This window comes from Nicotiana sylvestris, chromosome 9 (genome assembly GCF_000393655.2).
Source record: "Nicotiana sylvestris chromosome 9, ASM39365v2, whole genome shotgun sequence".
In the NCBI taxonomy this organism is placed as follows: Eukaryota; Viridiplantae; Streptophyta; class Magnoliopsida; order Solanales; family Solanaceae; genus Nicotiana; species Nicotiana sylvestris.
The window spans coordinates 150,049,963-150,062,851 of NC_091065.1; the positions used below are offsets into that span (position 1 = coordinate 150,049,963).

The window sequence follows — 12,889 nt, forward strand, 5'->3', positions numbered from 1 at the left end:
CAAAGCCTACAATAGTCCTCCCTCAATGAAAAATACAAAGAATCATTACCTCCACCATATTTGGCCATTACCACTTCTCATGGTTATGGTTGACTGAGACAAGCTAAGGGGAGCATACCTTTTTGTCCAAATGAACATCATGAAATAATACCCCAGCAACAGGAACATAAATGGTGGTTCAGATGATAGTCCACCATAAAAGCAATGCAAATCAACAGTAATGAATAGTCTATTTTACACTAATTTAATTGTTATTCTGTGTAAATACAAAGGACACACTCATAGTGTTGCCTCCAAGGTATGGTATTAGCACTCGCAGTGCTTAGTCTATTGGGGGTCTATCAATACTATAAAGAGTTGTGGCATATGAAGAACCCATATACAGCTAACAACCAATGCAGACAACAGAAGATCACATACAAATAACTAATAGCTCAGCACCCTAATATCACTATACCATCAGCAATATCTCTCAACTACTCTACTCCATTTCAACAATAATATAAATCTATTAAGATATCCACCCCCACAGTCAACACCCCAAATATAACACCAAATCTCAGAACACACACGAACCTGGGATTTGTGATGCACTCCCATAACCCAAGGGGAGAGAGAGAGAGAGAGGGAGAGAGAGAGAGAGAGAGAGAGAGAGAGAGTTTCCCATATATCATTCCTCACTCTTCCATGCACACACATAGCAACCTTTACCAGATGAAATACAGCTGTGATATCCTTGTCATTTTTTATCACCCATGCAATGCTAACCAATTGGTAGTATCACAACCTTCAATTGCCCAACACAAAAGCTATAACAGTGAATTAAACTTGACACAACCCTTATCTCAGAACTATGGAGCACCACAAACTGGCAGTTATAATTCACAATCCCAATCAACACTTAGAGTCCATAAGAACCTGAGAGTAATGGTATACTATTCCACTCACAAGACTGAGGATGTTATTTCCCAAAACCTATAACAGTCCTCCCTCAGAGAAAAACCCAAAGAATCATTACCCCACCGCATATTGCCTCCACCACTTCTCATGGTTATGATGGACAGAGACAATCTAAAGGATCATACCTTTTTGTCCCAATGATCATCATGAGACGCTACCCTAGCAATAGGAAAATGAGTGGTGGTTCAGATGATAAGGCCACCGTAAGATCAATGCAAATCAACACCAATGGATAGTCCAAATAACACTAATTTTTTTGTTATTCCATGCAAGTACAGAGGACACACTCATAGCTTTGATAGGCTTCCAAGATGTCGTATTAGCACCCGTAGTGCTCAGTCTGTTGGAGGTCTATCAATACTATAAAGAGTGGTGGCTTATGATGAACCCATATACAACTTACAATAAATGCAGACAACAGAAGATCTCGTACCAACCACTAACAACTCAACACCCTAATATCACTATACCATCAGCAATACCTCTCAACAGCTCTATTCCATTTCATCAATACCACAAATCCATTAAAGAATCCACCTCCACCGTCAACACCCCAAATGCAACACCAAATCTCAGAACCCACAAGAGCTTGGGATTAGTGATGCGCTCCCATAACCCAAGGAGAGAGAGAAAAAGTTTCCCATTTATCATTCATCACTCTTCCATGCACACATATAGCCTACCTTTCCTGATGAAATACAACTGGGATATCCTTGTCATTGTTTATCACTCATACTATGCTAACCAATTGGTAGTATAACAACCTCTAATTGCCCAACACAAAAGCTATAGCAGTGAATTAAACTTGATACAACCTTCATCTCAAAATTATGGAGCACCACAAACTGGCAATTACAGTTCACTATCATAATCAACACTCAAAATCCATAAGAACCTGAGAGCAATTCGATACTATTACACTCACAAGACTGAGGGCATTATTGCCCAAAGCCTACAGTAGTCCTCCCTTAGAGAAAAGCTCAAAGAATCATAACTCCACCACATTTGGCCTCCACTACTACTCATGGTTATGGTTGACAGAGACAATCTAAGGGGAGCATACCTTTTTGTCCAAATGATTATCATGAAACACTGCCCTAGCAACAGGAATATGAACGGTGGTTCAGATGATAAGGCCACCATAAAAGCAATGCAAATCAACAGCAGTGGATAGTCAAATTTACACTAATTTTTTTGTTATTCTATGCAAGTACAAAGGACAAACTCATAGCATTGATAGGCCTCCAAGATGTGGTATTAGCACCTGAAGTGCTCAATCTGTTGGAGGTCGATACTACTTTTTCACGCCCCGAACCCGGGGAAGCGTGACTGGCACCCGGTGCCATTGTGGCCCGAGCATACCACTCTGCAACTCTTTTTTATTCTTTGTAACTATCATGGGCCCATATGGCCACAACTCATAATGTACAACTGTAAGGGGCAACACTGTATCGCTAAACTATTTTTCTTAAAACATGAGCTCATATGGGCCGGCTGCACTCCGAATGAGTAGAGTCTTATCGATCCTTTGTTGAATGTCAGTCTCGTCTATTATGAGAGTTCGTCATATTGATTATCTACCTGCAGGCATGAATGCAACGTCCTCAACAAAAAAACGTCAGTATGAATAATGTACTAAGTATGTAAGGCGGAACTGAAACATAACAATAAGTCAACATTAATTGAAGACATATAAAAATTAACCTGAATCTCTGAAGTACCACTGTATATGCATACATATTATACTTACTTATATATATATATATATATATATATGCTGCTTCTCCTTGAGACTATCTCCATTATTCAAATCGTATGATGCATGACTGCCCAACTGATCAGTGGTAACTGCCCGACCGACCTTAGCTCGATGGTAAACGTATAACTGCCCAACCGGTCGTAGCTCGGTGGTAAATGAATATGCACGACTACCCAACCGGTGGCAAATAATTATACATAAGTGCACAACCGGTGGTAACTGCCCGACCAACCGTAGCACAGTGGTAAATACATGAAGATGCATGTATCACTGTATTATAAACATTAACATCTTTATCAAATACCTTAACCACAAACATGTTGTCAATGCCCACCACCCATTAGAATCACAATCAAACACTAACTTCAAAAAGCAAGTTCACATTTTCCATAATATTTCAATTTAATACTTTTTGGCTAATTGTCACAGCTTAAGTTAAAAATAGTGTTTTTTTTAAATTAGAAAATTCAAGATCATCTTTATACATTTTAAGCTTCACCCTTTTCTTTTTATAAATAATTAGTTCAGGAGATATATCTTCTTTCGTTAAGTGAATTGCTTATGAAAGTCATTGAAAGGCAAAATATTCTTGCAAGAACATATTACTAGCTGAAACTATCTTTGGAAACTAACAGATAAACAATAATAGCTGAAGACTATTCTTCTTGCGGACATAGTATAGCAGTTGACAAACACTTTCTTGTATTTTAACATCTTCTGTTAGAACAAATTAGTGGTGATTGTAGGTGCATATGTCACTTATATTATGAACATTAATATCTTTATCATATACCTCAATAGGGAACTAGATACGTACTTAGACATGCTTGAATATTACTTTACGGGAATGAATAACATGGACATCCTTAACTGTTAAGAGTAGAACCACTTATGTAATATCATTACGTTTACGTATCGTCACTTGGATCATGCCAAAAGAAAGAAGGACTAACCTTAACATACCTGAGCCGATTCTCTTGATAATCCCTCTAACACTTATTTTTGCGAAAAATACGTAACTGCATATCAAAGTTGCTGCTTTCACACTTGAGAATGCTGGAATTTTTCAAGTCGAATGCAATAAACAATATTTGCAAAATTTCAAGGATGAAAATGGATTTTTATTCCAAAAGGGAATTAGGAAACAAAATTTGGAGACGGAATTACACTTAACTTTGCTGGAAAATTGGCTCTTTGATGATTCTAATATACAAACACAAGAAGAGCTAATGGGAATTGGAATAAGCATGGAATGGCTTTGAGTAGAACTACCGATTTGTATAGTAACGTTTTTTTGGGCTGAAACTCTCTAAGAGATTACAAAATGATTTTTTTAATTCTTACCAAATGCATGAGTTTGTAACTCACATATTAATGAATATATGACTCTTCCTATTGTTATGTTTTGCCACATAACAATATGACTTTAGGAGTCATCTTACTTAATCTTATATGCTTGCCACGTAAATTTTTATCCCAAATATTTTAATTTCCTAGTTAATCTTATCACCAAAATCATTAAGTAGCCCAATTATCCACATAATTAAGAATTATCTCAACTTAATTAAAATACTACTCATTTTTAATACACATTATATAACTTACTATAACATACAAAATAAATACATACACTATTATTTCATTAAAACATCTATGTAAATATATATACATATATACATACATATATATATATATACATACATATATATATATATATATATATATATATATATATATATATATGTATATATGTATATTCTCAACTTACAATTTTTCTAATCTCATATAAAGAGTAAAAAAATTTGTACACTTAATTCTTAAAATAATAAAAAGATAACCTTCTTTTCTTGTGAGAAAATAATTTCTATCTTTACAATTAAGAAAATCTCATAAACTTTCTCATATTATGTGTATAATTTAAAACATATTCGAAAGTAGTAATATTAATAACTATATAAAATCATATTTTTCAAACCTTTCTTTTTTTCTTTACCAAAAATATTTCACTTAGAATATCATATCAATATATATGACACGATATCAAGGTTGTTAAACTTACGGGGTGTAACATCCTTCCCCCTTTAGAACATTCGTCCTCGAATGTTAACTCTTACAGATTTACAGAATTTTTACTAGGGTCTCCTCTGTAACTGAAACAAAAACCCAAACTACATTTGATGTCTTGACTTTTCACAACATTTTGTACTTGAGTATCTCGTATCTTTTTCAACTTTACTTTACTTACTTTTCCATCTCGATTCGTATCTTCTATTTCTTTAATAACCTCCCATCCACATTATTCCTTCAAGCTCTACTGTGATACCTACACCTCTGGTGTATACAAAACCTGGCGTAAACTTCATACTAACTTCTTATGGCTCAGCTCTATGGCACGATCTGAAAATAAAAGAAGGGTAATATTTCTAAAATGCCTTATAGCCTCTCAATTATAAATGCGGCGTGCAACACATCCATAAGTGAGACTCTACTAGGTACGGCTTTGTAGACTCCCTAGGACACGACCCGCTCTGATACTACTTTGTCACGCCCCGAACCCAGGGAGGCGTGACTGGAACCCGGTGCCATTGTGGCCCGAGCATACCACTCTGCAACTCTTTTTTATTCTTTGTAACTATCATGGGCCCACATGGCCACAACTCATAATGTACAACTGTAAGGGGCAACACTGTATCACCGAACCATTTTTCTTAAAACATGAACACATATGGGTCATCAAGGCCTCTGATATAATATACAAAATGAACCACTGTCTACAAAGCCTCTAAGATTATTTGACATCAAATGGGACAGAGTACCGGCCTACCCATAAGTCTGTAGCAAAATGCTGACAGGATGACTCATAGACTCGGCTGCACTCCGAATGAGTAGAGTCTTACCGATCCTTTGCTGAATGTCAATCTCGTCTATTATGAGGGTTCGTCAAACTGATTATCTACCAGCAGGCATGAATGCAGCGTCCCCAACAAAAGGAGTCAGTACGAATAATGTACTGAGTATGTAAGGCGGAACTGAAACATAACAATAAGTCAACATTAATTGAAGACATATAAAAATTAACCTGAATCTCTGAAGTGCCACCGTATATGCATACATATTATACTATATATATATATATATATATATATATATATATATATATATATATATATATATATATATATATATACTGTTTCTCCTTGAGACTATCTCTATTATTCATATCGTGTGATGCATGACTTGCCAACTGATCAGTGGTAACTGCCCGACTGGCCTTAGCTCGGTGGTATACGTAAAAATGCCTAACTGGTCGTAGCTCGGTGGTAAATGAATATACATGACTGCCCAACCGGTGGTAAATAATTATACATAAGTGTCTAACCGGTGGTAATTGTCCGACCGGCCGTAGCACGGTGGTAAATACATGAAGATGCATGTATCACTATATTATAAACATTAACATCTTTATAAAATATCTCAACCACAAATATGTTGTCAATATCCACCACCCATTAGAATCACAATCAAACACTAACTTCAAAAGGCAAGTTCTCCTTTTCCATAATATTTCAATTTAATACTTTTTGGCTAATTGTCACAGCTTCAGTTAAAAATAGTATATTTTTTTTAATATTAGAAAATTCAAGATTATCTTTATTCATTATAAGCTTCACCCTTTTTTTTTTATAGATAATTAGTTCAGGAGATATATCTTCTTTCCTTGAGTGAATTGCTTATGAAAGTCATTGAAAGGAAAAATATTATTGCAAGAACATATTACTAGCTGAAACTATCTTTGGAAACCAACAGATAAACAATAATAGCTGAAGACTATTCTTCTTGCGGACATAGTATAGCAGTTGACAAACACTTTCTTGTATTTTAACATCTTCTGTTAGAACAAATTAGTTGTGATTGTAGGTGCATATGTCACTTATATTATGAACATTAATATCTTTATCATATACCTCAATAGAGAACTATATACGTACTTAGACATGCTTGAATATTACTTTACGGGAATGAATAACATGGACATCCTTAACTGCTAGGAGTGGAACCACTTATGGAATATCATTGCGCTTACGTATCGTCACTTGGATCATCCAAAAAAAGAAGAACTAGCCTTAACATACCTGAGCCGATTCTCTTGATAATCCCTCTAACACATATCTTTGCGAAAAATATGTAACGACGGATCAAATTTGCTGCTTTCACACTTGAGAATGCTGGAATTTTCCAAGTCGAATGCAATAAATAATATTTGCCAAATTTCAAGGATGAAAATGGATTTTTATTCCAAAAGGAAATTAGCAAACAAAATTTGGAGACGGAAGTACCCTTAACTTTGCTGGAAAATTGGCTCTTTGATGATTCTAATGTACAAACACAAGAAGAGCTAATGGGAATTGGAATAAGCATAGAATGGCTTTGAGTAGAACTGCCGATTTGTATAATAACGTTTTCTTGGGCTGAAACTTTCTAAGAGATTACAAAATGATTTTTTAATTCTTACCAAATGCATGAGTTTGTGACTTACATATTAATGAATATATGACTCTTCCTTTTTAAAATGTGACTCACGTACTTAATGTTTTGCCACATAACAATATGACTTTAGGAGTCATCTTACTTAATCTTATATGCTTGCCACGTAAATCTTTATCCCAAATATTTTAATTTCCTAGTTAATCTTACCACCAAAATCATTAAGCAGCCCAATTATCCACATAATTAAGAATTATCTCAACTTACTTAAAATACTACTCATTTTTAATACACATTATATAACATACTATAACATATAAAATAAATACATACACTATTATTTCATTAATTTATCCATGTATATATATATATATACTCTAAACTTACAATTTTTCTAATCTCATATAAAGAGTAAAAACATTTGTACGCTTAATTCTTAAAATAATAAAAAGATAACCTTCTTTTCTTATAAGAAAATAATTTTTACATTTGCAATTAAAAAAATCTCATAAACTTTCTCATATTATGTGTATAATTTAAAACATATTCGAAAGTAGTAATAAAAATAACTATATAAAATCATATTTTTCAAACTTTTCTTTTTTTCTTTACCAAAAACGTTTCACTCAAAATATCATATCAAATATATATGACACGATATCAAGGTTGTTAAACTTACGGGGTGTAACAGTATCCATCTCCACAGTAACACCCCAAATGCAACATCAAATCTCAGAACCCACAAGAACCTGGCATTAGTGATGCACTCTCGTAACCCAATGAGAGAGAGAAAAAGTTTCCCATGTATCATTCCTCACTCTTCCAGGCACACACATAGCCAGCCTGACCTAATGAAATACAACTAGGATATCCTTGTCACTATTTGTCACTCATGTCATGTATCACAACCTCCAATTTCCCAATACAGAAGCTATAGCAGTGAAATAAAGTTGACACAACTCTCATCTCAGATATATATAGCACCACAAAGAGGCAGTTATAGTTCACAATCCCAATTAACACTGAGAATCCATGAGACACTACAAAAAAATGCTAAATTTGCAGAGGTTTTATTGCGACGGTTACCATAACCTCCGTAATCTATATCAAATTGTGGGGGTTTATTTACCCCACAAATATGTTTATATTTGCGGCGGTCGATAATCTCCACAACCATTAAAAAATAGCGCCGACTAACCCAGTATTTCCCTGGTTTTTAATCCTTTCCCTCTCATTTTTTCCCAAACCCCTTTTTCATTTTCGCTTTTTTCATTTTCAGAAACCCTCGCCCACTCTCACTTAATCAAAACCCATAGAAATATTCCATTTCTTCTTCACTTAATCAAAACTGCCACTGCAAATCTCTTTTCCTTCACTTAATCTCTTTCATTTCTTCTTCATTTCCTCCGATTTCAAGCCCGTGTAGTTGCAAAATTCCAAATACAATAGCTCTCTGCTTTTCTTCAGCGCCTCCTCTATTGCAAAGTGAAAGAGATATGAAAAAAAAATTCAGATCTATCAATCTATTAGATGTAAGTTTATTTGATTTTGCTCTTTCCTACAAATTCCTCTTCTATTTCGCTATGATTTTGCCTTTTTGTCTTTCTTTCTTCACATGTGGGTTTTAAGTTTATTATCTCTGTTAATTTGTAGAATCGGTGTATTTTGAAGAAATTTGGTAGAATCGTTGTATTTTGAATCGGCAGAAATTTTGTAGAATCGGTGTATTTCGAAGAAGGATATAACACTCTTTGTTGAAATCGAGATGTAAGTCCTCTTTCTCTTTTCACATTAGGTTCTAAAATTTAGATTTTTTGTGTATTTTGTAGGTTAATTTATGTAACTTGTTTGAGTTAGAAGTGTTTGCAACATAGTATCTTATTTGTTTATTTTCTATGATGATTTAACCTCGGCTGAATGTAGATTGATACATCAGCATCTGAAGGTCCACTCAGAGTTAGTCAAAACTGTACACCATAAAGAGTTATTCCGTTGAATTTAAACACGTAACTATTATAAGTTTTTATGCCATCCACTAACAAATAGTGTATGTGTATGACTGTGTAGTGATATTTCTTGTACGTAGATTTTCCCATTATTAATAAAATTATTTACCATACTAAAAAAGAAGTGAAAGTGTAACTTTTCAAGTTCTGATAGAATTTAACTCAATGCTTCCTCTTGGATATTTACTTCCGTGTCTTTGTGTTCCTTATTTCTTTAAATGGAGCTCTCATCTTTTTCTAGTTTAGAAGAAATAAATGTGAAGGTATGCTGATAAGACTATGCCTCTGTAGCTGAGAGCAGTGAATCTCTATGGGGTTTCCACAGCTGCTGAATCACTAAACAAATCTTTGCCCAAGTTAGATGAGAATGTAAGAAACGTGTATTTTGTTGTTATCTCTGTTTCATTAGGCCATTATCAATGCATATAAGATCAAGATATAGTGCAAGTTTTAACCTTATCTCAGGGCCTTCTGGCAAAATACAACACCTGCCTCTTATCATAAACCCACATCAGCTATACATTTTAATATTAAAATCTAGACTTGTTTTCACATGCCTGTACTTACCACAGGGAATGCTGCAAATCTCATCAGAGAGATGTGCCATAGAAGCATATCAAAGCTACAAGTGGCCTAATTTCAGTGAAAAGGAGGCTCAGAAGGGTAATCGTCTGTGGCAACAAAGGTACATGTCATGATTTAGTTGATTGTTTGTGTTTGTACTGTAAAACATGTATGCTCTCCATGGTTGTGGACTTGCAATGTTTCTTGAAATTTGTTTTTTGCATGTGCAAGTAGTGTCAAGATCCCAGTGGATTGCTTCTACGTTTGTTTAGTCATTTGAAATTTCAGTGTTCTGTTTTCCATGCCCCAATATCTTACATAATTAGTTATGGCTTCTGAAAACGCAGACTTCCATTGTTTTGCAACTGGCTATTTTAAAAGGTATTACTTCAAAATCTTGGATGAAACACTTTTATATCATGGCTTAATTTGTTAATTATACTCTCTCTCTTTCTCCCTTCGCTTTCCTACTTCATTTTCTCTCTCTCTATCATACACAGTACATTGACACTACAATTGACTCTCTTACTGATGAATCAGAATATAGCATATCGGAGTGGTTTTACTTCTTTAGGGGTCTGGTTTGATGAATCAGGTACTAGCTAACTGTGATGAATTTTCAACAATATACTGATTTGCATCTGATGCTTTGTGCTGGTGCAAAATGTTAGTTGGTTCATTGTTTGAGTCTCAACTCTCAAGCTACTGTTACTTCATATGAACTGAGTATATTCCTTGTTAATTTGCTTTGTTTTTCCTTTTATCTTGCTAGATGTGATTTAGATTATTTTTCCTGTTTATGAGTGATGTGAATATACTTTATACACTTTTCTTGTTGTCTTACATTACTAATTTATTCTAATCTAAGGAAGTCATTGTTGTGTTCTTGTTAATTCAAGATGAATATGAAATCTTGATACATTGATTGTTCTGTATTGGGATTTAATGGCTGCCGGAGTTATTCTATTTTGACGGTAACTTAGATTGACCAAGGAGGTAAGTTTGACACCCAAGCCAGCATTGGTGCTATAATAGGTTATTCAGGGGCCACAATATGTGTGTTCCGAGCTAATATAAGCAGAGAGTAATTATTCAGTTGTAATGGTATATAGCGAGTAATTATTTTGTTGTAATGGTCTGTAGGTGACCCCATTATATCAAATACTTACTAAACAAAGAGACTGAATAGCATGCCTAGTCAAGTATATTCCATTAAGCTTTTAAATGTCTGATGATAGTATTAGCTATTTTCTGATTTTAGGTCGGCTAATTTGTTACTTTACTGTAAGCTTAATTTTATGAAGTGTGAAATCTGTACTATATGTCCTTTGCTGCAAGTTGCTAGAGATAAACTTCATTCTTCAAGACGTGGACAAATTTTTACTCTTGATCGCTCGTGGGATTTTACTGGGTTGTTGTTGTTGTAGTTGTTAATTTGTTAATTATATTCTCTTTTGATTTTGTTGTAGCCAAGTGATGCGGCTAGCGGATCCATTTCACCCATGGATATAAGAAGATCATCCGGTGGAAGTAATCCTAACGACAACTATTGAAGTTGCTTGCAAATGTATTAGATAATTAAGTATCGTACTCTATTGAATGGTCATAGTAGATCTTTTGTCCATAATGGTTGGAGTGGATTTTCTATTTAAAGAAATTGCGTAGTTTATTAATATATTGATGTTTTGTGTTTAATGGTTGAAGTAGTTGTGTTTAAAGCAAATTTTTGAGACTAATGATAATTTAATTTAATGTATTGTGTGGTTTATTAATATATTGATGTTACTTGATTCTAGTAAGCAATTTATATAATTTGTTGATGCTTCATTATATTAATATATTTGAAATTGGAACAGTTAAGGAGTAACATTATATTGCATGAAAAAAATATTTAATGAATAACGGAGTTGATAATTGCTACTATTTAACCTATAATAATATTGTGTTATAATTGTGGGGGTTAAATAAAGAAATTGCGGGGGTTTAGACCTCTGCTATTTTTTAATAAGTGATAGCCAAACTATCAAATTGCGGAGGTTATACCACTGTCAAATACCCGCCGCTATATGATAACGGCGGTCTGTCAAAAAACCCCCGCAAATTGATTGCGGCGAACATTATTGCGGGAGTTTTGGAAACAGCCGTAAAAGTAAGAAACCGCCGCAATATGTAAATAAAACCTCTACAAATTCAGCGTTTTTCTGTAGTGAGAACCTGAGGGCAATGCCATACTATTCCACTCGCAAGACTGAGAACATTATTTCCAAGGCCTACAACAGTCCTCCCTCATAGAATAACTCAAAGAATCATTACCCCACCACATTTGGCCTCCACCACTTCTCATGGTTATGGTTGACAGAGACAAGCTAAGGGGAGCATACCTTTTTGTCCAAATGATCATCATGAAATACTACCCGATGATAAGGCCACCATATGAGCAATTCAAATCAACAGCAATGGATAGTCAAATTTACACTAATCTCTTAGTTATTCGATGAAAGTACAAAGGACACACTCATAGCATTGCCTCCAAGGTATGGTATTAGCACCCGCAGTGCTCAGTCTATTGGAGGTCTATCAATACTATAAAGAGTGGTGGCTTATGAAGAACCCATATAACCCAAAAAGAAAGAGAAAATGTTTCCCATATACCAGTCCTAACTCTTCCATGAACGCACATAGCTAGCCTTACCCGATTAAATACAACTAGGATATCCTTATCACTGTTTATCAATCATGCTATGCTAATTAATTGATAGTATCACAACCTCCATATACCCAACACAAAAGCTATAGCAGTGAATTAAACTTGAGACAACCCTTATCTCAGAACTATAGAGCACCACAAACTTGCAGTTATAGTTCACAATCCCAATCAACACTCAGAATCCATAAGAACTTGAGAGCAATGCCTTACTATTCCACTCACAAGACTGAGGACATTATTGCCCAAAGCCTACAATAGTCCTCCCTCAATGAAAAATACAAAGAATTATTACCCCTCCATATTTGGCCTTTACCACTTCTCATGGTTATGGTTGTCTGAGATAAGCTAAGGGGAGCATACCTTTTTGTCCAAATGAACATCATGAAATAATACCCCAGCAACAGGAAC

General features: G+C 34.6%; 1 long non-coding RNA gene across 1 annotated transcript; it reads left to right on the forward strand.

The window, feature by feature from the left end:
- Window positions 1–8,329: 8,329 nt before the first annotated feature.
- On the forward strand, window positions 8,330–11,530 carry LOC104233866 (uncharacterized). The gene is made up of 5 exons (XR_712762.2): window positions 8,330–8,736; window positions 8,858–8,971; window positions 9,502–9,579; window positions 9,783–9,895; window positions 11,244–11,530. It is a non-coding gene; the product is annotated as an uncharacterized lncRNA (long non-coding RNA).
- Window positions 11,531–12,889: the final 1,359 nt, after the last annotated feature.